The 24122-nt window shown below is 38.9% G+C and overlaps 1 protein-coding gene and 1 pseudogene across 7 annotated transcripts in view; both read left to right on the top strand.

Annotated features, from left to right (window-relative positions):
• The window catches only part of RALA (RAS like proto-oncogene A), a 71579-nt gene that overhangs the window by 16122 nt on the left and 31335 nt on the right, over positions 1–24122 (top strand). The gene's annotated exons all lie outside the window — the stretch shown is intronic.
• LOC112925838 (aspartate aminotransferase, mitochondrial pseudogene) lies at positions 9239–19684 on the top strand (annotated as a pseudogene).

Here is a 24122-nt window from a genome sequence, read left to right on the forward strand (position 1 = left end):
ACTGAGACTGTGGGGCACCTGGGTGGCTCAGTCGCTTGAATGTCTGCCTTCAGCTCAGGTCACGATCCCAGGGTCCTGGGATCCAGTCCTGCTTTGGGCTCTCTGCTCTGTGGGGAGCTGGCTTCTCCTTCTTCCTCTGCTCCTCCCCCCAGCTCATGCTCTCTCTCTGTCAAATAATTTTTTTTTTTTTTTAAAGTACTGAGACTGTAATTGTAACATCATTTGGATTCAGAACTCAGGACTCATTTTTTCGGCTTACTGTCAGTATAAAATATTTTCACGTAAAGTGAAAGTTTGGGCCAAGGATAAACAGCAGATTTCCTTTTTGTAGTTTATTTTTGCTAGATTAGTCAATAAACTTGTTTTAGGTCTGTGTCACAATGTTGAAGGTGGGGCAGGAGGGTTTAGAAGGAAGCATTCCCTTCTTTTTCTGTGAGAGAGAGCTTATGGGGGGGGTGGAGGAGGGGGAGAGAGAATCTTAAGCACGCTTGGGGCCCAGAGCAGAGCCCTCCATGGGGCTGGATCTCACGACCCTGAGATCCTGACCTGAGCTGAACTCAAGAGTCAGACATTTAATTGATTGAGGCACCCAGGCGCCCCAGGAAGCATTTCCTATTAAAGCAATCATATGAAAGTAATTTTGAGATAAAAGTGGTTAGTAATATGTGTCTTCTTCATTCTAAAACTTGGACATGTTGGCAATAATGTTTCATAAATGAAAGAAGAAAGGGAAGATTGATAGTAATTGAGGGCATTTTTCCCTTTAGAAAATTATAATTTGTTTATTCTTTAATATTTGAAGCTGGTAGACATCCATTTATTGTCTGTAGAATGAAATGTTTTGAAGAGAAGTATAGAAGATTTGAGGAGAGACCGTATGGTGTGGTGACATGGGCTTAGGTTTCATTTAATAAAATACTTGTTGAAGAAGCACCTGTTGTATGCAGGTACTGTGCTGGACGCATAAAAGGACAGGCACTCAACCTAGGCTTAGGAACAAGGGGTTTTCTGAAGTGACCACCAGGAGGATGAATAGGAATTTGGTAAAAGAAATCAGGATTGGGTTGAATTGGCCATTGGGGATTCAGGACCAGGGAATCAAATCCATGCCATGGATTTTGAGAGAATGTGGCGTATTCCTGAGGGCTAAGGAGGAGCATGTGAAAAGGCCCTGGGGAAACGGAAGGGTTGCAGACAGATCACAAGGCCCTTCATCTCAGGCCCCTGGGGAGCCAGCAAATAAATTTAGGAGCATTATGATCAGATTTGTGTTTTTATCATTCTCTATACCAGTGCTTCTGAAATTATCTTTGGTGAAGAACTATTTTTAAAATTTTCAATATGTATTAGATTGAGAAGATTTTAAAATACAATAAAGATGAATTACTTAAAAAAAAAAGGAATTTTAAGAACAAAAGCCCATTTCAAAAGTTAGATAGAACAGACATAAAGTTATTTCTAAGTTTCACTATAAGTTTCCAAAGATATACTCTCAGATTTGTTCTTTCCTGGTCATTAACTAGTTAAGTTCTGGCTACCTCTGCTACAGAGGAGTTACCTCCTTTTGATCATATACACCATCACTATAGAATTCTAGAAACTCCCATGTGTATATTTATTTTTAAATCACACACATATACTGCTGTGTGGTTATACAATATACATTATAAATCTTAAAATAGAAAGTAATGGGAGGTTATATAAGCTATTTTAAATTTAAAAATTAAAAAAAATTAAATTTTAATAGTATAAAAAATTTTCGGTGATACTAAAACATTGCTTAGTGAAAACACTGTGGTCAAATGTGCTTTATTAAAACTTTTACAAGTCTTGGTTCATTCATAGAATAAATAAATAGTATATTATATCATCATGTTGCATACAGTTTCTCCAAATAGAAATTTTACCTCAATAAAGGTGGAAAAAGATAAGTAAAAAAACAAGTATTATTTAGGTGCCAAAGGACACAGTAGACCATAATATATACCCAAAAAAAAAAAAAAAAAAAGTCTCTGCTTATATTATCTTCATTCTAGTGAAAATCAACACTTTGTGAAATGGTGATTCAAAGGCTTGGTTTTAGGTGCAGTCTGTTTTATGTTTGTTTTCATGCATGCCCCATTTGAGATAGATGCCTCTTTAAGATGTAGATCAAAATTAGGAGAATGATGTTGATTGTGTCGGCTTAATGATAGTCCTCAGTTTTTAATTTTATCTAACAATTAAAGGACAGATTTTTAGTGAAATTTGTCTTGCTGATTTCCATGTTCTCTGATGTCAGTTCTTGGAAACTCATCAGAATGAGTTTCCTTTTTGGTGTGTAAATGTTTTCAAAATCCAGTGAAACTACAGTTTTAAACAGGTTAGAAATTTTCAAGCTGGTGGTCAGGTGAGATTATCTTTTAAAGTGGGTACATTTACGTTCATAACAATAAAAGCTTGCTGAACTCCTGATGTATCCGTTCACTGATACCATGTTGTCTTAAATACTTTAGCTTTATGAGAAGTCTTCATTGTCAGTAGAGTAGGAATCAGTAAAGGTTTTCTCAAGGGGTCTAAATGTCAGCTCTAGGCTTTGCAGGCCATATGGTCTCTGTTAAAACCACTCATCTCAGCTGTTGTAATAAAAAGCAGCCATAGTACATAAACAGATGGGAGTGGCTATGTCCCAATAAAACTTTATTTACAAAAAGAAGCATTTCGCCATAAACCTAAAACTGCCCTAAAAAATAAAGTCTATTAAAAAGAAAGGTGGACAGAAGAAACAGCATCACTTCTGTGTTGTTCCTATGGAAGATGCATAATCTGAATCTCATCATCAGACAAAACTCAATTAAGAGACATGCTATAAAATAATTGGTTAGTAATCTTCAAAATTGTTGAATTCATGAAAGTCAAAGTGCGAGGAATTGTTCCCAACTGAAAGGAGGGCAAAGAGATGCAACAACTAAATGGAACACATGATTCTAAGTCAGTGCGGAATCTTGGATAGGGTCTGAGGATCCTATGATAGGACTGTGTTAATGTTCATATCCCAATGGTGATGACCCTATTATGACCCTATTATGGTTTGTGGGGGATTGTTCTTGTTGGAGATAAACTCAGAATATTCAGGTGAGACAAAGCATCATATCAGCAACTTACTCTTCTCTCTCTCTCTCTTTCTTTTGAAAGAGAGAGAGAGAGAAAGCAGGGGAGGGGCAGAGGGAGAAGGAGAGGGGGGGAGAGAGAGAGAGAGAGAGAGAAAGAAAGAGAGAGAATCTTAAGCAGGCTCCATGTCCCGTAACGCAAGGCTTAGCCTCACAACCCTGAGATCCTGACCTGAACTGAAATCAGGAGTCAGAAACTTAACTGACTGAGCCGCTCCTGTTTTGTGGGTTGCCTTTTTACTCTGTTGATAGCATCTTTTGATGCACAAAATCTTTCATTTTATTTTATTTTATTTTTTAGTTTTTGCACAAAATCTTCTAATTTTCATGAAGTCCATTTTGTCTATTTCTTTTGTTACCTGTGCCTTTGCCATTGTAGCCAAGAACCCATTGCCAAATTCAATATCGTGAAGCTTTGGCCCTGTTTTCTTCCAAGAGTTTTATTGTTTTAGGTCTTATATTTAGGTCCTTGATCTTGTAATTACTTTTTAAAGTAATTGAAATATAATGTTGTAAGTTAGGACCATATTTTCAGCAATTTTGCTAAGTTCACTTGTTAATATTGATAATTTGATTCTTTCAGAATGTTGCCTATAAATAATCTCAATTTTGCTTTTTCCTAGGAAAAAGCAAATCTTCTGCCTTTTATTTCTGTTCTTGCTTTATCGCACTGACTAGAATTTCCAGGACCTTACTGACTGGCAGTGATGATAGTAAGCAGTCTTGTCTTATCCTTCGTCTTATGGGGCATACATTTGCTATTTTACCTGTAAAGTTTTTATAAATATTATTTATCAGTATAAAGAGGTTTCTTTCTGTTTCTAGTTTGCTAAAAGGCTTTTCTTATGAATGATGTTGAATTTTGTCAGATACGTATTTTTGCATCTGTTGAGATAATCATATGATTTTGTTCTCTTTTGTGAATTACACATCAATTTGTGAATGTGAACCTTGTATTCCTCAAATAAATCCAGTTGGCTCATGATGTACTTTTTTTTTTTTTTTTGATGTATCGTTGGTTTTGGTCTGCTAATAATTTTGAATGTTTTTATATCTGTGTTTAGGAGAGATTGGCCTGTAATTGTCTTTCTTTTCCTTCTCAGGTTTTCATATCAAGATTATGTAGGTATTACAAAATGAATGGGGATATGGTTCTTCTTCTCTTCTATATTTTAAGGGTCTTCTTTTTATAAAACGAACCATATATATGGCATAGAATTTTGTGCATTTCCAGTTTCAGTTTTGTTTCACACTAGCTGTGAATTATGCAGAGAATAAAGTTCAGATGTGGTCCTATGTCTGCTTATCCTAGAATCCTCCTCTTATTCGTCCTACTAGTTCCATCAGTAACATATTTACATAATTTTCCATGTAACACATTGTTTTTATGAAAGAAGTAATTTAATTTCAGAGGTCTCTTCTCTGGTACCTCTTGCTTTTTTAGCAAATAAAAAGCAGCTCTTGTGTGTTATGTTATTCTAGAATCCAGAAAATATTTTAGCTGACACATTAGAAACTTTTGGACTTTAGTCTAACCTGTCCAAGAATCTTGTTCATGTTAACCCTAAAACCTATATGATTTCCAGCAGTATTTGCATTTTAATTTTGCCTTTTGTTATTTGTGTTATTTTAGATGTTTTTACTGTGGCAGGAAGAACAAGTATTAGTAGAATATCATGTGGATTTTGCTATTAAGTAAGAAGCCTTAATGGATCCTTGTGAACCTTTATCATTAAGTTCAGAGTAATTATATGAAGTCTTGATTCAGTATTGCATTACTGTAAAGATGACTAAAAAACATGGAGATTTTCTTCTTGTTCTAGACACTTAGTTTTTAAATACCTTCATAATTCTAATTGTTTCATACTACCATTCCATAATCCTTTTATCCAAAAATGAATATGTTTTAGGATTTGGAATTCTTAGAATTTAAGAAAGATAATTTTATACATATACTAAATAGTTCATACTTTCATAATTTGGGGTAGTACCCATTAATCAAATAATATTTCTACAGCAAAATGTATGACTGTTCACACTAAACAAATCAATAGTACAAATAGTCTCTTGTTCAGTTTAGGTTTGGCCTCACATCAGTTTGCACCATACTTACCTGGAAAAAGTTTCATTATTCAGACCTTTTTGTATTGTGATACTACGGCTCACTGTTGGTTAACAGTGAGGAACAGCAGTGAGGGTTATTGTATATGAGTTAGAGTCCTCTGATGTCGGCATTCCCCTTCCTCTCAGACCCTAATAGGGCATGCCACTGCCCAGAATAACACTGTGAACCCCACTCTCCCTTACAGTTAACTGTGGCCAGGTGACTAATTTCTGGCCGATGAGATCAAGCAGAAATGATTTGTGAAACTCCAGGAAGGGCTCTTAAAGTTGAGAAGGTTACCCACCGTGGGTGCCTGGGTGGCTCAGTCAGTGAAGCTTCTGCCTTTGGATCCTGGGGTCCTGGGATGGAGCCTCACATCTGGCTCCCTGCTCAGTGGGGAGCCTGCTTCTTCCTCTCCCTCTGCTGCTCCCCCTGCTCGTGCTCTCTCTCTGTCAAATAAATAAAATCTTTAACAAATAAAAAAAAGAGAGAGGGTTGCACACTTAAACTTACTTGTAATGACTAGGAATCCTCTGTGGGGATAGTGGCCCCCTAAAAAAACGGAAGCATGCCGGCTGCTAAATCATTTGCGAGCCACATTATCAGCCGTGGATTGCCTATCTCTGTATACTTATATCATCTCGGAAATTAATTTCTATTTTTAACTGTTACTTTGGGTTTTCTGTCATTAGCAGCCAGACATAAACCTAACACAGAATTAGATACATAAATCCATATTACCATTTCCGTCTTTGATTTCAGTTTGTCATTTGGCCTACTCTCAGATCTGATTTACTGTCATTGTTTTCTTGCATGAAACTGATGAAGAGCTTATATTAGAAGTAAAAATGAATTGACCCTCTGCCATTGTCTTGTTGCTCACCTCTGCTTGCATGAATCTTTTCAATTCATGGTGTCTATTCGGGAAGCTTTATTAAATTATCTATCTGGTAAAAATGTTTTAGGTAAAACTTAGATAATATTTTTTGTCTCTACCTACCTGGGTCATGTAAACTAAAATACACCCTCATATCCTGACAGTTAGTGAACAGCTATGAGAGAGCACTGCTCTCCACCTCTCTCTGGTTGCTCACTCTTCCCATAGGTCCGACTGCTCAAACTCCAGATGTACCTTCTCCATTTGACAGAGGCCCAGTGAGGATGCCAGTTGTCAGGCAGTATGTTGGCTATTAGTAAAGCTTAATTTCTTCCTCATTTTTGAAGGTTAGAAACACATGTAAATACAAGTTCTAATATTTTCCCATATTCTAATGGCTCATTTTATATGCATGCTAAGGTACACATAAGCCTACTCTCAAGGTCAGTGTTCTAGAGAATGTGCTGGAAGGGGTCAGGCTACCAGACTGGGATGATATGACTCTTAGAACAGCCCAGGTTGATAGGATAATGTCCTAAATAGGATCAGGGGAATTAAGAAAAGCAGTTGGATTTGAAATACCGAGGAAGTAGAATGTGTAGGGCTTGAGTGGTTAATTACACATGGAAAGTTAAGGAGAGGCATCAAGAATAACTAGTTTCTGGTATGAGTCCTTGAGCCTGAATGAACGAGGATGGCATTCATTGAAATGGGGCAGATAGAAGGAAAAACAACATCATTTGAGTTTCAGTTGTCTGTGAATACCCAAATAAATATGAGTAACATATTGGAAACAGATGGGCTTTATTCACATCCCCACTCAGTTAATATCAAAGATTCATAATCTCTTACACAGTCTTTTGAGTCTTGTTTTTTGCACTTATGTGATCCCTGCCTTATAAGGTCATTTGATAAATACTGCAAAGTACTAGAACACTGCAGGTATTCATCCACAAAATTTAGCTTCCTTTCCTTTAAAAATAAGTAGAAAAAATATAAGTAGGAATATGTATTAGTTTGCATTAAGAAATATAACTGAGTGTCCCTGTTTGCTTATGAGCAGATTCTTTTTAATAGGAAATCTACATAGCCTCTACCTTATAGGGCTTATTCTGGGAATTCTAGAACTATCCTTCAACCCATGACTCTAGCTATGAAGGTAATTTTTGTAAATATAGTAGAGATAGAGTCCAGCTAGTTGTCTTTCTGATAAAAATATTTCATTGGTTTCTGTTGCTATCTCAGATATGTTGTGTCCCTGTAATTAAAACTTTTGGTGTGTGATACATTGGGAATAGTGTAGGTTTGGAATTTCATAAACCTGTATTTGAATAAATGGTTTAGCCATTATTAGCTGTGTGACCTTGGACATGTTACATAACTTTGGGCGCTCATTTACATGATCTGTTACAAAAATCTAAACAAAGAAAATTCCTGAGGTTCCTAGGTGGCTCAGTGGGTTAAGCATCCAACTTCGGCTCAGGTCATGATATCAGGGTCCTGGGATCAAGCCCCATGTCGGGCTCCCTGCTCAGCATGGAGTCTACTTGTCTCTCCCCTTACTCCTGCTATCTCTGTCTCTCAAATAAATAAAATCTTTAAAAATAATAAATAAACCAAGAAGATCTACTTTCCTGTTACTATTGTATCTAACATAAAGCTTTGGACATTTAAAGCCCTTAAATAAGTGTGTGTTTCACCTTCGAGTCACCAGCTTATCAGCTGCGCTGATGTTTTTCCTCTACAGCAGGACAGACATTTTTTCCTGGAAGTCAGCCTTACACTTCCCTATCAACATACCTTTATAGAGGCTGTGGTCAGAGGCCTGTGGGTGTGGAGAGTATCTGTCCCTGTATACATGGTCATCAAAGAAAAACTAAAGACTTTAGAGGCTAGTGTGTGGTGGAATCTAGAACCACCGACTCATATTCTAGTCTTTTTTGTGCCGTAAGTTACCAGGGACTTTGATTATGTTTAAAAAACACTGTGAAAGTAGGAAATGAAAAAAAGTTAACATACCCAATTTGTTTTACCAGTGGGTTTACCATCAACTTAGAAAGTATTTTTTTTTTAATCTCTTTCACGGTTAACTCACTCATTCAACAAATACTACTAAAGGATCTACTCCTGTGTGTTATGCACTATATAAAATAATGGAGGTGTGACACGATAAACAAAGAAAAATTCCCTGCCCCCATGAATCTCATATTCTATGCAGAGGAGGCCTCAGTGATGTGAGGGAGTAAGCCACGTGTTTATCTCCTAGTTAGAAGGGATGGCAGGATAACTTAGGACCTTACATTTCATTGTAAGACTGTGTTATTCAGAGTAACATGGAAATTCTTCTCAGGAGTAGATCTATTTTGAGGGTAGAGCTTACAGAATTGCCAGCAGATCAGATGTGGGCTGTGAAAAAGGAGGCAAAAATGACTCAAGGGTTTTGGCCCGAGCAACACAAAGAATGGGGTTGCTGTTAACTAAGATAAGGGGAGAACAGAGAGGGAGGCAGGTTGAGGTAGGTGATACTAGGAGTTTAGTTTTGGACATTTGGGAGTTTGGAACACAACCAGTTGAAGATGTTGAGTAGGCAGCTGAATGTAAGTCTGGCTTCAGGGGAGTGATAAAATCTGGGGTTATAAATTTGAATGTTGGGATGCCTGGGTGGCTCAGCGGTTGAGCGCCTGCCTTTAGCTCAGGACATGATCCTGGGGTCCTGGGATCGAGTCCCACATCGGGCTCCCTGCATGGAGCAGCCTGCTTCTCCCTCTGTCTGTGTCTCTGCCTCTCTCTCTGTGTGTATCTCATGAATAAATAAATATTAAAAAATAAATAAATAAATTTGGGTGTCATCTCATACAGAAGTATACTGAGTGTGGTTATGAAGGAATGACTAGAGACAGAAAACAGAGGTTCAAGTTGAACTATGAGATCCACCACACTTTGAACAAAGGAGATCGAAAGGGAGCAGCCATAGAAATTTAAGGAAAAACAAGTGATTATGGTATCCTGGAAATCAAAGTGTTTTAAGAAAAAGGGAGTAATCATCTGGGCCAGCTGCTGCTAAGTGAAGTATATAGTGAAGGTTGAGAATTAGTCGGGCTTAGCAACATGAAGATCATTGATGATCTTAACAAAAGCCTGATAAGAGTAGGTGAGTGGAGGAAAATTAGGGAGTTGGAGAAATGGAATCAGGATTGAGAGTGTTTATTTTTTGTGTTTTTTGTTTTAATTTTGTTTTTTAAGAAAGAAATACGTGATTACATTCAGTAGAGACAGACAAATATACTGGTTTTCTGGGCCTCCTGGAGCAATATCTGGAGTCAGCTTAAGGGCATGGGATCTGCTGCACAAGTTTGGAGTATTGGTCTTACTAGTTGTCATTTATAGCAGGTTGGCAAGCCACAGCTCTGGAGCTAAAATCAGCCTGTTATTGAAATAAAGTTTTATTGGAATGCAGCTTTGCCAGTTTATTTAGATATCATCTATGGCTGCTTTCAAGCTGTAGTGATAGAATTGCAAAGTTGCTACAGAGAAGCCTAAGATACTTACTGCCTGGCTCTTTGCAGAAGGAGTTTGCTTAGATTTACGGTAACTGAAAGAGGAGATGAAATATGAGTGGGAGAGGGGAATTAGAAGGTAGATCTAAGGAACTGAACATTTTGTAAGAGGTATTCGAATGTCTTTTCTGGTTTGGGTCAGATGAGAAGGAAATCAGAACTCTGCATTTAGAGCAAAATGAGTTACAGCCTAGATGCTTTTTCTTAAGGTGAGTTCTTAGAAGGACCACAGTCTCCAGGGGTGTAAGCTAACCATCTAGGCAGCAACTGCTATGTTACAAATGACCCCAATTTCAGTGGCTTTAAACAACCAATATGTATTATCTCCCAGTTTCTGTGGGTCAGGAGTCAGAAGCAGCTTAGGGGTATGGTTCTGACCCAGTCTCTCCCAAAGCTGCAGTCAAGGTGTCAGCCAGAACTGCCATCACCTGAGACTTGGCTAGGTCTAGAGGTCTGGCTTCCTCTCACACTCGCATGATTGCTGGCAGGAGGCTTCCATGCCTGGCCAGGGACTCACAACGTGGTCCCCCCACTGCACCCCACCAAGAGATAGATAAGAGAGAGTGCCCAGGACAGAAGCCTTAATCTTTTAACATAGTTCTGGAAGTGACATGCCTTCACCTCTGCTGTATTGTAATGATCGTACTGCTCAACCCTGACATCTTAACCTTAATAGGACCGAAGGGTGTGAGTATCAGGAGGTGGGGATGGTCGGGGGCTATCTTGGAGGCTGACTACACAGACTCGCTTGAATGTCTACAGAACTATGTCATGTGCCTCCAGCTTTGCCAGGTGTGACCAGTGTTTTCATTACTGCCCACAGCAGCTATTAGTGACAGTTTGATTATATTAAAGCCCAGCCACAAACACGGTTTAAATATTTTTTCTGTTTTCCTAAGCTTTTCTCTTTTCTGGTTATAGAAGAAACATTCATGATAGAAAACTGGAATTCAGATAAGTAAAAAGCTCTGGAAATTAAACACTTTTCATGTGCCTCTGTTTAGATTACTCTTACTGAGATTTTACTTTGCTATCTGCTGTTTTTCCTATTTGTACTAATATGTAATCTGTTTTCATACTTCACATTATTTGTGAGCTGCTTTCACATATTTTGTGAACATTTTTCAATGGCCTTCAGTACTCAGTGTCATTTTTAATGATTGTTTCGTAATCCCATTTTATGGCTATCCATAATTTAATTCTTCATTTTTTTTACTATTATGAACAATGTTACAGTAAATATTTCTTTTATACAACCCTGATTATGATATCCTTTTTTTAAGTATCAGTTCTTACTAATAATTCACATACAAATTCAACAAAAGCAAAAACTGTAGGTATAAACTTTGTTATATATAAATTAGTTTTTAAATAGGATCATGATGAGGCTTCTGTGTTGAGGGTCCAGAGATGTTACTAGGTTCTCAGAAGTGGCTGGAATATTCACGTCCTCCACCAGTTTGCAGAAATAGGTCAGTGACTATAAACTAATCTTACATAAACTTATCTTACAGACTTATCTTACCATGACTAAACTTATCTTACATAAACCTTGGGTTGTATATAAGAGCATGGTACATCTAATGCCCCCCAAACTCCTAAATCTTATATATGTAAGGTAAGCACCAAAAAAATGTTTGTAGAGATTTGCCACTTGCTATAGTGATTTTAGTAAATGACTTCATTATCAGCAGATTGAATTGCTTTGTAGTCAGATGTTATATAACATTGACATGTTTATATTAATTTATTAAGAAAATTGCATGAAGGGATCCCTGGGTGGCACAGCAGTTTAGCGCCTGCCTTTGGCCCAGGGCGCGATCCTGGAGACCCGGGATCGAATCCCATGTTGGGCTCCCGGTGCATGGAGCCTGCTTCTCCCTCTGCCTGTGTCTCTGCCTCTCTCTCTATCTCTCTGTGACTATCATAAATAAATAAAAAAAAAAAAAAAAAGAAAGAAAACTCAGCAAATGGCGAACAAATGTCCTTGGAAGTCACAGTCACATACAGAGAAGAGAGGAGGGACAGATCGGATACCACCTGCCTTTATGAGATTCATTAAATACTGCCTACTCAAGGGTGGACAGAAAAGTCAGCTCTCAAAAAGGAATATGTGAGGCGTTTACTACACACCTTCCTAAGAGCACTTGGGCAGGAGTGGGGTGGGGAAGACATGTTTTCTAAACTAGATCTAGGTAATGGAATCAGTCTATCTTCTACACCTTAAGGGCTGTCCGCTGGTTAATAACTTTGGTTTTTGTTTTTTTTTTTAAAGATCAAAGAAAAACCAAACACATACCCCCAAAATGGAAGAGAAACAAATACCACCAAGATATCCCTGGTTATTCTCCAGAGCAGAATCAGGGAGCAGCTTCGGCAATCCAAAGTAGTCCATTAACAGTCATCACAAGTATGACTTGCCTTTTAAACAATGACAAAAACTTTTTTTTTTTTTTGAAACAACAGATCAAAAACTAGTACTGATCATTTTTCTGACAATACAGAACTACTCAGAATTAATTAGTATCGGAGGCAAAGGGGCCAAACCGATGGGCCTAGTCTCACACAAGTGCATGTGGCAAGGTTCAGGGTATTAGTTGTGATTGGAAAGACAGATTTTAATTTTTCATCTTTAGTCTGATTTAAAAATGGCCTTAGTAGGATGTTACACCAGCTGTGCGGCAAGGGCTCTGGAGATAAGTTCATAGTGGCACACACCAGGAGCTCCTCTGGTTCCGGCTGTGGGGCAGCCAGTCTTGCATGGTCAAACACATTCTTTGGGCCTTTCTGTATGAGTTCAAAGCACTCCACATACTTGATAGCCCTCAAGCAGTCTCTGGAGTGATAGGCTTCTCTTTGTTCTTAAAGCTTCTCAGTAGTAGAGAGGTCATCTCTGAGATCAGTTTGGGTCCCAACAGCCAAGACAGGAGTCTTTGCACAGTGGTGAATTATCTCAGGCACTCAACTTTTCTTTCACATTTTGAATGAGGACAGAGAAAACAGTGAAAAATATAAAGTCCAAGAGTATGTGGCTCTCCACCAGTCATAACCATGACTACATAGTTGTCAAAAACAGTTGGTACATATTCAGATGGAAATACGCCGTGTAGGCTATCAGGAGATACGTCTTTCCGCGACACCATCGCTCACAGCAATGCACTTGTTTATTTGTCTACAGTACTGAGACAGTTTTGTATCTATTTTGAAAATTTCAGATTTTGTGTTGACCTCTGCTTCTCCACTGGGACCTTTCTATAGAATCTTTCACTTTGTTCTTCCACCTGCATCATTTTTTTAAAGTAACCTCCATACTGAGTATGGAGCTTGCTTAAAAAAGTCATGACCCCAAGATCAGGAGTCTCGTGCTCTGCCAACTCAGCCAGCCAAGCCTCCCTCATTTTATTCTCTTAACTGTCGTTTATGTTTTGAAGGCAGAAAATACTTTTTAAATTTTTTTTAAATTTGAGTATAGCTGATGCACAACAGTATATTAGTTTCAGCTGTACAGCATAATGATTCAACAAGTCTGTGTGATGCTTTGTTCACCACAAATGTAGCTACCACTTATCATTATGGGATGAATAAATCACAGGAATAAAAGGCACACCATAGGAATATAGTGGATAACGGTGTAATCATTTACTTAACTGTCTTTTAAGAGTGGAAGTTTCTAATTTTGTTGTCCAATTTATCAGTTTGTTCTTTTGTGGATTTTGCTTTTGGTATTTCTAAGAAATCATTACTTAACCCAGGGTCACATGCCTAATCCAAGGCCACATGCCTAATTCTATGCTTTCTTCTAGAAGTTTTGCAATTTTAGGCTTTACGTTTATGAATGGTCCAATTTGGGATGCCTGGGTGGCTCAGCAGTTGAGCATCTGCCTTTGGCCCAGGCCCTGATCCTGGATTCCTGGGATCAAGTCCTGCATCGGGCTCCTTACAGGGAGCTTGCTTCTCTTCCCTCTGCCTGTGTCTCTGCCTCTCTTTCTGTGTCTCTCATTAATAAATAAATAAAATCTTTAAAAAAACAAATAAAATAAATAAATAAAATATTTAAAAAAAAACAAATAAAAAAAAGAATGGTCCAATTTGAGGTAACTTTTGTATGGGTACTTACCTTTTTTTTTTTTTTTTACATGTGGATATCGTAATGGTTCCAGTATCATTGTTGAAAAGACCATCCTTTCTTTTACTGCATTGCCTTTTGCACCTTTGTCAACAGGTGTCAAAAACTGAAGAACCCACTTTTCCACCAGCAGGTGAATGGATAAACTAGTTGTAGTGTATCCATACAGTGGAGTCCTGGGCTTAATAGAAGGAAAAGAAAGGTTGCTGATACAGGCAACAACAGGGATACATCTCAAAACTATGTGGAGTGAAAGAAGCCTGAGGGATACATACTGCATAATTCTAGAAACTCTAGAAAGTGCTAATTAGTCTATATAGAAAATAATATATCTAATTCAATGTATTAAGGAAAGTGGCAATAGAAGGGGAGATTACAATGGGTCAGATTTTTAAATAGGTCCAGTTTATTATATGTTATACCTCAATAAAGCTGTTACAAATAAAATTTTTAAAATTTTATAGAATAACACTATAAACTTTTTTTTTTAAGATTTTATTTATTTGAGAGATAGTGTGAGCCAGAGAGAGAGCACTAGCATAGGTGGAGCAAGAGGGAGAAGCAGAGAGCTCAGTGTTGGGCTCGATCCCAGGACCCCAGGATCATGACCTGACCTGAAGGGAACACTTAACCGACTGAGCTACCCAGGTGCCCCCACAGTAAACTTTTGTATCTAAAATTTTTCTTTCTTATTCCTTAATTTTTTCTTCATACTATAGCCTCCATTTTATTCTTCTTACTAAAAAATGGTGTATAGGTCTCAACATATAGCATTCAGAAAATGTGATCATTGTAAACTCACTTCAGGTATACCTTCTACTTCTTTAAGTCCTTATGTCATGCCAGTTTCTATAGAGTCTTTTGTCTTTCCTTGGTACCATTGTTCAACTACCAACAACCCACTTTGTTATCCATTTAACTCAGACTCCCCTAAATGTCCACACATACTTCACTAGTAGAAACTGAAAAATGCAGAGGGTCAAGATACATAAGGTTTAAGGGGAGAAGTGTATAAAAGGAATGATCAGGGGCAGATGACAAAAGGAGACAAGTATTACAGAACTTAGATTTTAACCTTAGAGCACTATGGAGTCTTTGAAAATTTTAACTAACCCATGTCAAACTAATTTCCCTTTTAATGTGATAAGTGTGGTTGCATAAAAAGGCAGGCAGTATTAACAGTAAGGGGCTTCGTATCAGTCGCTTTGGTATTTTAGTTAATATATAGTTTTTTGGGGTGGCAGGGTCAAAGCTCTTCTTCCAGTACTTTAATTTTTCCCAGGCTTTGTACGTTATAGTTGCATCCCATCTACTGAAATATAACTAGCAATTAAGAGTTCAGAACTAACTGAATTTTCCTGCTTCTGCTTCTTGGATTTATGAGAATAACAACTATATTTAGGCTTAAGAATTTAGTCTACTGGAATAAAATACAGGCTTCATGTATTCATCCTTACTGTTTTTCAGTATGAAATCTTAAAAAAAAAAAAGGGCATGTGAGAGGTTTTAATATTTTATTTTTCTTCCTTTCAAACTTTGAGTCAATGTTCACTAATTTTGGTTAGATATGATTCTCTGTAAGGCACTACTGATTCTTGATGTCAGCAAGAGATGGCAAGAACCCAGAAAGGATAAAGGTAATTTATGAGCAGCAGCCAGTTTTCTGGCAACTGGAATGCTTTGTTGAAAAAGAGAGTTTATTATTAAAAGTTTCTTTGTCTTCATACAGCACCTGTCACTGCCCGTGTTTTTCAACACCTGGCTTAACACGAAACTACTAGAGAGCATATGAAACCAGTTCTTCAGGAGGTTAGTTGAACTCAGCCCTCCAGTATGATGGATTGGTGGCTGTGGAAGCCCAGAAGTAGGTACCAGTTCCTGGTAAACACGCTCAGCCCATCCCTTGACCTGAACCCTGGGTTTTGGGATAGAGTGAAAAAATGAGGATTAGAATACTGGCTTCAAAAGTCATTTGTGAATACGCAGTGATTTCATGTCTGCTCTAACCACACTGACACAGACACATAGTTTCTGCTGGTTCATACCATCCTGGGTCAGTTCCAGTTTTACCTCTGCCACAACTTTCTGCGGAATTTCTTGCAAGTGACTTAATTCTTCTTTCTTTTTATGAAAGATGAGAAGATTAGACTATTTTAAGACTTCCTTCTGTGGGTTTTCAGTGACATTCTATTTACTTGACTTAACATCTCACAGTGAAACTTTGAGGTAAGAATGAAAATAACTTGTTAAACCCTATCACGTGTAAAATTGGAAGAAATAGGCTAGTATACTGAAGGGGATATTGTATTGGATGAGGTCCCTAGGTAAATCTCACTTTCTGAGGGGGTTGGACCTTCCAGATGTTCTCTCTGATTATCAGATTGTCCTCTATACTGAAGCCTGTGAGTCTTACATGATAATGAGATGCTACAAATTTGCTTCTAACCCCCCAGTTTGAATTTAGGTGCACATATTTAGTGTTCTCATTTTAATATATTTTGAATTTTACCTAATGCCTTCTTCTCTCTTCTGTTGATTACATGGGTTTTCGCATTTGGCTTATTCATGTGACCATATTTTATTTATTGTATTCTGGCATTCTTAATATTAAGCTGTTAATATTTCTGGGATAAAACACATTTAGCTGGAAAAAGAAAACCATACTTAACTGTAATGTGTTCTTCTTTACTAAGAGGTAAAATCCAAGTATTTGTGTTTTATGATATGTCTCTTTATTAGTGAAATTGTAATGAGACCTTTTTTTTTTTGTATGATTATTGCTATTTTGGTACCACTGACTTTTATTACCCAAATGAAATGTTTTGGGTAGCTTTTCTGTGCTATCCATGAGAATTATATTTTCATGTTTAAGAGAAATTACCTTTAAAACTGTCTGGATCCCAGGGCACCTAGGTGGTTCAGTGGATTCTGACTCATGATTTTGGCTCAGGTTATGATCTTGCCATTGTTGGGTCAGGCCCCAAGCCCCACATTGGGCTCTGTGCTCAGTGCAAAGTCCGCTTCAGATTCTTTCTCTTTCTCCCTCCCCCTCTGCCACCCTCCACTCATGCTCTTGCTCTCTCTGTCTCTCTCTCTCAAATGAATAAATAAAATCTGTCTCAAATGAATAAATAAAATCATCATAGAGTACATATAAAACAAACAAAAATTGTCTCGGGCTCAAGCCTTGTGGAGAGGTCATTCTTGCCAGTTTCTTCCATAATGATAGTAAAGTTTAGATGGTAAACACTTAGGATCTATATTTTTTAAAGTCCTAGATTCATACCAGCAGTGTGACTTTGGACACCTGTTAAAACTCTGTGTGACTGAGCTGTAAAATGTGGGTAATGGTTTTAATGTCCTTTAATAGTCTTGAGATTAATCAAGTAGTTGAAAAAATGTCTAATATAAATACTCAATAGATGAAAATATTTTCCTCCAATGTTATTGTCTTATCTCCAGGTATTTTTTTAATTGTCCTTTCCCCCCCCTTTTTCCTACTTTCCTTGGAATTTTTCTCCCAGCTTCTTTATTTTTTTTAAGATTTTATTTATTTGACAGAGAGAGAGAGAGAGCGCACAAGCAGGCCGAGTAGGAAAAAAAGAGGCTGACTCCCATCTGAGCAAGGAGCCCCACACAGGGCTTCATCCCAGGTGACCCTCTCCCAGCTTCTTGAACCATATTTGGCTGAATGCTCTGTAAGATAGTCCTAGAAGAACATAAAAATTTAAAAATATTAACCTTAGGTAATAGGACCACACAGGTAAACTTTCCCCTTGTCCCTTTACTCTCCCAAGTTTTATATGATGAGTACATGTTACTTTTTATAATCATCATGAAAAACTGAGTGAATGAGGAGCTCATGTCTCACCAATGTGTATGCATGTGTGCATGCACACGCACGTACGTGTGCACAGGAGGGTGATCAACGCTAATGATAACATTAAGAGTACTTAACAGGGGCGACTGGGTGGCTCAGAGGTTGAGTGTCTGCTTTTGGTTCAGGGAGTGATCCCGGGGTCCTGGGATCAAGTCCTGAGTTGGGCTCCCCACAGGAAGCCTGCCTGTCCTTATCCCTTGTCTGTGTCTCTCTTTCTATGTGTCTCTCATGAATAAATGAATAAAATCTTTAAAGAAAAAAAAGTACTCAACAGCACTTGCGATAACCCTCGGAAATGAGTCTGTAGTAAACAGATTTGCAATGGAAAATTTAGTTGATAAATACTCAAGTTGTTATTAAACCTAAGTTCAGATTGGATATTTCTTATATTCACTGTTAGAATTTTAAAAAAAAGAATTTTTTTAAAAATTAAAAACAGTGATATCTCTTGTCTTTTTGCTGTGCCTTACTTACACAGTAAGCATCATAGAGCACATACCAAAAGCTTAATGTGATTAGATGGATGCCTGGTGCCATGTATAATATCAAGTCAGAATTTCAGAGGTTACTAGTTTACATTTTCTTTCTTTCTTTCTGTGTTTTGAATGACTCCCTGTTATTATTTAAAAAGAATTGGCTGTAAAGAATTGGCTGCTGGCCCTCCCCTCTGCCCTGCAGCTACCCGCTGCCTTCTCTTCATCCAGCATAGCCCTACTGCACTCTGACCGCCCCACATGCTGTCTGGGTTCAATACGGCCTTCCACCCAGGTCTCACTCTGCAGCCTCCTCCAGATCCAGCTCATGGTGGACCCTTGTGGAAATAGGGTCTTCAAATCCCATCCTGGGAGTCCCCAAAGTCTTTAAGAGAGACACCAACAGCAAAAAGATGAATCTGGGAGTTGGTGCCTACCGAGATGATAATGGAAAGCCTATGTGCTCCCCAGCATCCAGAAGGCAGAAGCCCAGACTGCTGCAAACAATATGGACAAAGAATACCTACCCATTGTGAGACTTGCTGAATTTTGTAAGGCAGCTCCAAAACTAGCCCCAGGAGAGAACAACTAAAGGTTGAAAAGCAGCAGATATGTCATCCTGCAGACCATTTCTGCAACTAGGGCCTGAGGACTGGAGCCAATTTTCTGCAAAGGTTTTTTTTAAGTTCAGCCGAGGTGTCTTTCTGTCCAAACCACCCTGGGGAAATCACACACCCATCTTCAGGGATGCTGGCATGCAGCCACAAGATTAATTGATACAATAACCCCAAGACGTGCAGCTTTGACTTTACAGTCTCTGTGGAGGACATTTTGAAAATGCCACAACATTTTCTCCTGCTTTCCTGTCTGAGCCCACTGCCCCATGGGAGTGGACCCTCGCCATGAGCCGTAGAAGGAAGTGGCAACAGTGATGAAAAGGAACAGTCTCTTGACGTTCTTTGACATGGCCTCCCAAGGCTTTGCCAACAGTGATGGCAACAAAGATGCCTGGACTGTATGCCACTTCGTGGAACGGCATTAATGTTGGTCCCTGCCAGTCCTATGCCAAGATCATGGGCCCATCTGGTGAGCACATGGGAGCCTTCACTGTGGTCAGCAAAGATGCTGATGAAGCCAGAAGGGTGGAGTCACAGTTGAAGATCTTGATCTGTCCCATGTATTCCAGCCCTTCCCAATCAGTGGAGGCCAGATTGCCTCGACCATCCTGACCAGCCCTGACCTACAAAAACAGCGGTGGCAGGAAGTAAAAGGCTTGGCTGGCCAAGTCCCGATCATGTGGACTCAGCTGGTCTCCAGCCTCAAGAAGGGAGGGCTCCTTCCACACCGGCAGCAGCACATCACTGACTGGACTGCCATGACTGCCATGTTCTATTTCAGGGGACTAAAGCTTGAGCTGGTGGAGAGGCCAAGGAGTTCTTCATCTGCATGACAAAGGATGGACACACCCCCGCGGCAGGGGGCTTCCTTGCCCAACCCTTTCTCCAGGTCACTGAGTAATTTCCCTGTGAGAGGGACCAGAGCCGACCTTCCTGTCTACAGCCTCCACTGTTGTGAGATTCACACGGAAGAAGAAGGAGGGTGGATGGTGGCAAGCAGGTCATTCTTTCAACCACAGTACTTAAACACTCAACCACTGAATAAGTTTCTCAGAAAAGAGCATGTAGTGAAATAGGGCAGAGGCATCTGTGGTGGGTGTCTGAACTTTGTGGCTCAAAACCAAGCTCCTGCTCGTCCTTTAACTCCAGCTATTCCAGAAGAGCTTACAAGAAAGACATGGCCCAAAAAACCCCATCGATCATGCCATTGTGAAGTTCCAGAAGCTTTAACTGCAGCACATTATGGTGTTGGGGACACCTCTGTAGATCCAGCATGAGAATAGCACCTACGAGAGGCGTTGCGGGAAGACCTGGCTCTAACATTAGCAGGCAGCCTCATGTTTGTCTGCTCGTGATTGAGCAAGCTTATCCACACACCTCGTTACAGAAATCTGTTTCATGAAAACCAGCAAGCGTGCTGCCGCTGCAGCCAGGGAAATAAAAGATGCTGTTTCCTGTCTTATTTAAGAAAAAGAAAAAGCTCTGCTGTTTAATGCTTTTGGGCATTTTAATGTTCTTCTCTTCTCCCTTCGCGTTGCTGTTCTTTCCCTTTGGCACAGAGCTTTATAACTAGCCTCGATTTTCATCCTGTTCTACTGCTCGATTGACCATCAACCCCAGCCTATAGGGGTTAGTTCAGCATCCTCTTCAGTGATTGTCTCCTGTCGGGATGCTCCCTCTGCCTGGTTGGACCTCTTCCTCCATTCAGTGCAGTAGTTGAGTCTCTCATCTCACATCAGCAGCAGGCAGGGCAGGGCAGCACCAGGGCAGAGGAGTATCTGGGCTTTGGTTTTAACCTATGTGTGCTGCCGGCTGGACTCAGGCTTCACCCTTTGGAAAGATCACCACCGTCTGCTCCAATCATGTAGACTTATTACAGCCTGGTTTCTCTGTTATAATAAAGTTTCTATAGCACCCCCCCCAAAAAAAAATAAAAAGCATTGGCTATTCAACCACATTTCCATAAAATAGAAACTCAGCAAGTGATCAATTAAAGACTATAGTAGAGGTTAGTTGGTACAAAGGGAATTTCTCTTTATTGCTGTAGAGTTCATCTGTCCTGTTTCATGGGGTGCCTGGGTGGCTCAAGCTGTTAAGCATCTCCCTTCAGCTCAGGTTATGATCCTGGAGTCCAGGATCAAACCCCACATTGGGCTCCCTGCTCAGCAGGGAGTCTGCTTCTCCCTCTCCCCCTCTACCCACTTGTACGTGCGTGCTCTCTCTCCCCGCCCCCAAATAAATAAAATATTTTTTAAAAATAAATTCCTGGTTTATAAAAATAGTTTCAGTACTTAATTTGCAGAGCATGACTGATCACTATGGCCCTTATAAATTCTTACTTTTAGCCAACCTGTCTCAGTGCTATGAAGAAAACATTAAAAAAAAAAAAATCACTTCACTTCTCTATAGCAGTGAAGACTACTGGCTCTCTTTTCTCTTTTCTCCCGCTTGTGCCTCACTCCTACTCCTTTTCTGTGCCAGATATTGTCTAATCTTAACTTTTTCCTTATTTATGATGATTTGGCCACTCATTTCAGAAAACCTATTTAGTCTTAAAATTGGTACTGAATAATTGTTTTCTTTAAAACTGAGGCTGATTTGGGGTGCCTGGGTGGCTCAGTTGGTTATCTGCCTTTGGCTCAGGTCATGATCCCGGGGTTCTGGGATTGAGCTCCGTGTCAGGGCCCAGGGATCATTCCCTGTTCAGTGGGGACTCTGCTTCTCCTTCTTCTGCCTCTCCCCCACCCCCCAACACCCTAACTCGTGCACTCTCAATTGCTCTCTCTCAAATAAGTAAATAAATACATGATCTTTTAAGACTGAGGCTAATTTTAATTAGATGACTTTGAGATTTTCATAATTCCTGAATTTGAAATATTTTGGGATTTCAAATAAGCCAACTGAGGATTTTAACTCAGGTTGTAGTGAAAGCCATAGACTCACTCATCTGTATCCCCAGCTCCCAGTGAAAAGACAGAGGAAAATAAAATTTACAGACAGAAGTTTGTAAATTCATAACAGCATTGAGAATGAGAACAGATGGAGTGACCATCAGCAAAGCAGAGGCTTTCCAGGTTTTAGAAGACAGAAAGCAGATGGCATTGATGGGTGAACCAGGGTAGAGGAAGCCCCAGGCCAGCATACCCATGAGGAAAGCTGCAAGTGGAATCTCTTCTTCCCCATAGATTGCTGAAGAGACTTTAAGCTGAGGCAGTAGGAACAGAGCAGAAGAGATGATAGGACAAGGTATTATATATGTGTATATTAAGAGCTAACTGGATATCCTACCCACATACCAGCCCATACAAGGGTTGCAGTAACATTGGTTCCTGTGCTAATTTTGGAAATCTACTTTTGAAAAAAGTTTCTTTTTAAACTCTCATTTTGAGGAGGACTGGGAGTTCCAGTGAGTGTTAGTGACTGAAGGTAAACCTCTGCTTGTTTTGGTTTTTGGAGAAGAATCTAACCTGGCAACCTGTTCCTTGCCTGTGAACCTTGAAGTGAGCTCCTCTGTAAAAATGCCAGCGAACGTGAAGTCTCCAGATCTGTCATGGGAAGGAGATCTAGTCACCACCAGAAAAACCTGCTTTGCTGGACTGAGGAAGCTAGAGGAAGAAAGCCTAGCCAGTGGTGACTTGAAATTAAATAAAATGTAGTATGCTATTATTGCCAGATTAGTATAGGATGTGAATTAACAATTCACAAAATAACTAAGTAAATGGAAAAAATATTCACCCTTTTCATGTAATCAAAGATGGAATAGAAATAACCATGAGATCTTTTTTCTAATATAAAAGCAGATTTTTTTTAAAAGAATTCTGATTGCTTAATAGGAATGTTGTGAACAGTTAATTATACAGTCCTATTGAAAAGGAGTTGAATATTATGTCTGCTAAACCTTAAACAGTTCATTCATTCATCTGTTTCTTGGAGTCTACCTCATGAAAGCATTTTAAATGTAGAAATAGATGGTCATTCATCGTTACACTGAATAATTCTAACCGGCTATAACATTTTATATTACAGGTCTTGGTAAGTAAGCTTCTATAATACATCTACAGAATGACATACTAAATAGCCATTAAGAATTATAGCCAGGAAATCAATAGAACAACCCAGAAGAACAAGTATGACTTAAGTGGAAAGGGATGCAGAAGGCAAACTTGTGTGTTTATAACCTCTTCCCATGGTGTCTCAGTACTTGATTGTGAGATCCTTGAAGTCAGGGATCCAGACTTGCTTATCTTTGTGCCCACCCACTACTGCCCCCCACCCCATGCCTTAGCATGGTACCTGACCCTCAGTAATTATATGTTGGCTCAGAAGATGGGCATAGGAAAAAACAGGAAGGAAATCCAAAAATAAGCCAAAAGATGAGAGAAGCCACTTTACACAGAGAGCTAACTTACTAATGAAACGTGCATTAAGAAGTGGAATTTAACAGATGTCTTCATGTGAACTTAAATTCCTTAAAAATATTTCATGTGCTAATGACTGTTTACTGTTAAACTTTTTGTCAGTATTTCTTCTAATATCTAGGGGGGTTTTTTTGAAATTTATTTCAGAGAGAGAGAGAGCAAGAGAGCATGCGCATATAGGGGGAGAGGGACAGAGGGATAGAGAAAGAAAAACTCAAGCAGACTCTGCACTGAGCACAGAGCTTGACCCTGGCGCAATCCTATAACCCCAAGATCATGACTGGAGCCAAAACCAAGAGTTGGTCACCTGACCATGCCACCCAGGCACCCCTCTAATACCAAGGTTTGATATAAGTCTTATTTAGTTGAATAATTTTTAAGCAGGATCATTTAGATATAATTAGTTCAATTATTTTTACTGGTTGCATTTTTTAAATTAGCAAAGCTTCCATAGACAGTATGAAGTTCATAAATCTATAAACAAGAGAAACTATAACAGTGTATATTATTTATATTTATATTTATACACACACACACACACATATATATTTAATTTATAGCTCACACACAGTAGAACCTAAAGCAAATATAAGTTGCCCAAATTATACTTTTTTGTTAGAGCTGTTAAGCATCCAGGCTCTGAATATTATTTTTTTATCCAATTTTGTAGCTGGTAAATTCAGTAAATAACACTTAATGTATTTAATTTTCAGATAAGTAACATTCTCATGGTTCAAAATTCAAATGATTACTTTCTGTTGTATATCCTTCCAGAGTTAGCATAGGAATACAGAAGCAATATGTATATTCTTTATAATAATTATTTGCTGTTTTCCTAATAAACTACATAATCTTATTTCAGAAGCGCATTTAGGTGTTCAAAGACAGATGTTAAAATAGCTGTAGATAGTGATTTACAGC

Source organism: Vulpes vulpes, chromosome 5 (assembly GCF_048418805.1).
Source record: "Vulpes vulpes isolate BD-2025 chromosome 5, VulVul3, whole genome shotgun sequence".
Classification (NCBI taxonomy): domain Eukaryota; kingdom Metazoa; phylum Chordata; class Mammalia; order Carnivora; family Canidae; genus Vulpes; species Vulpes vulpes.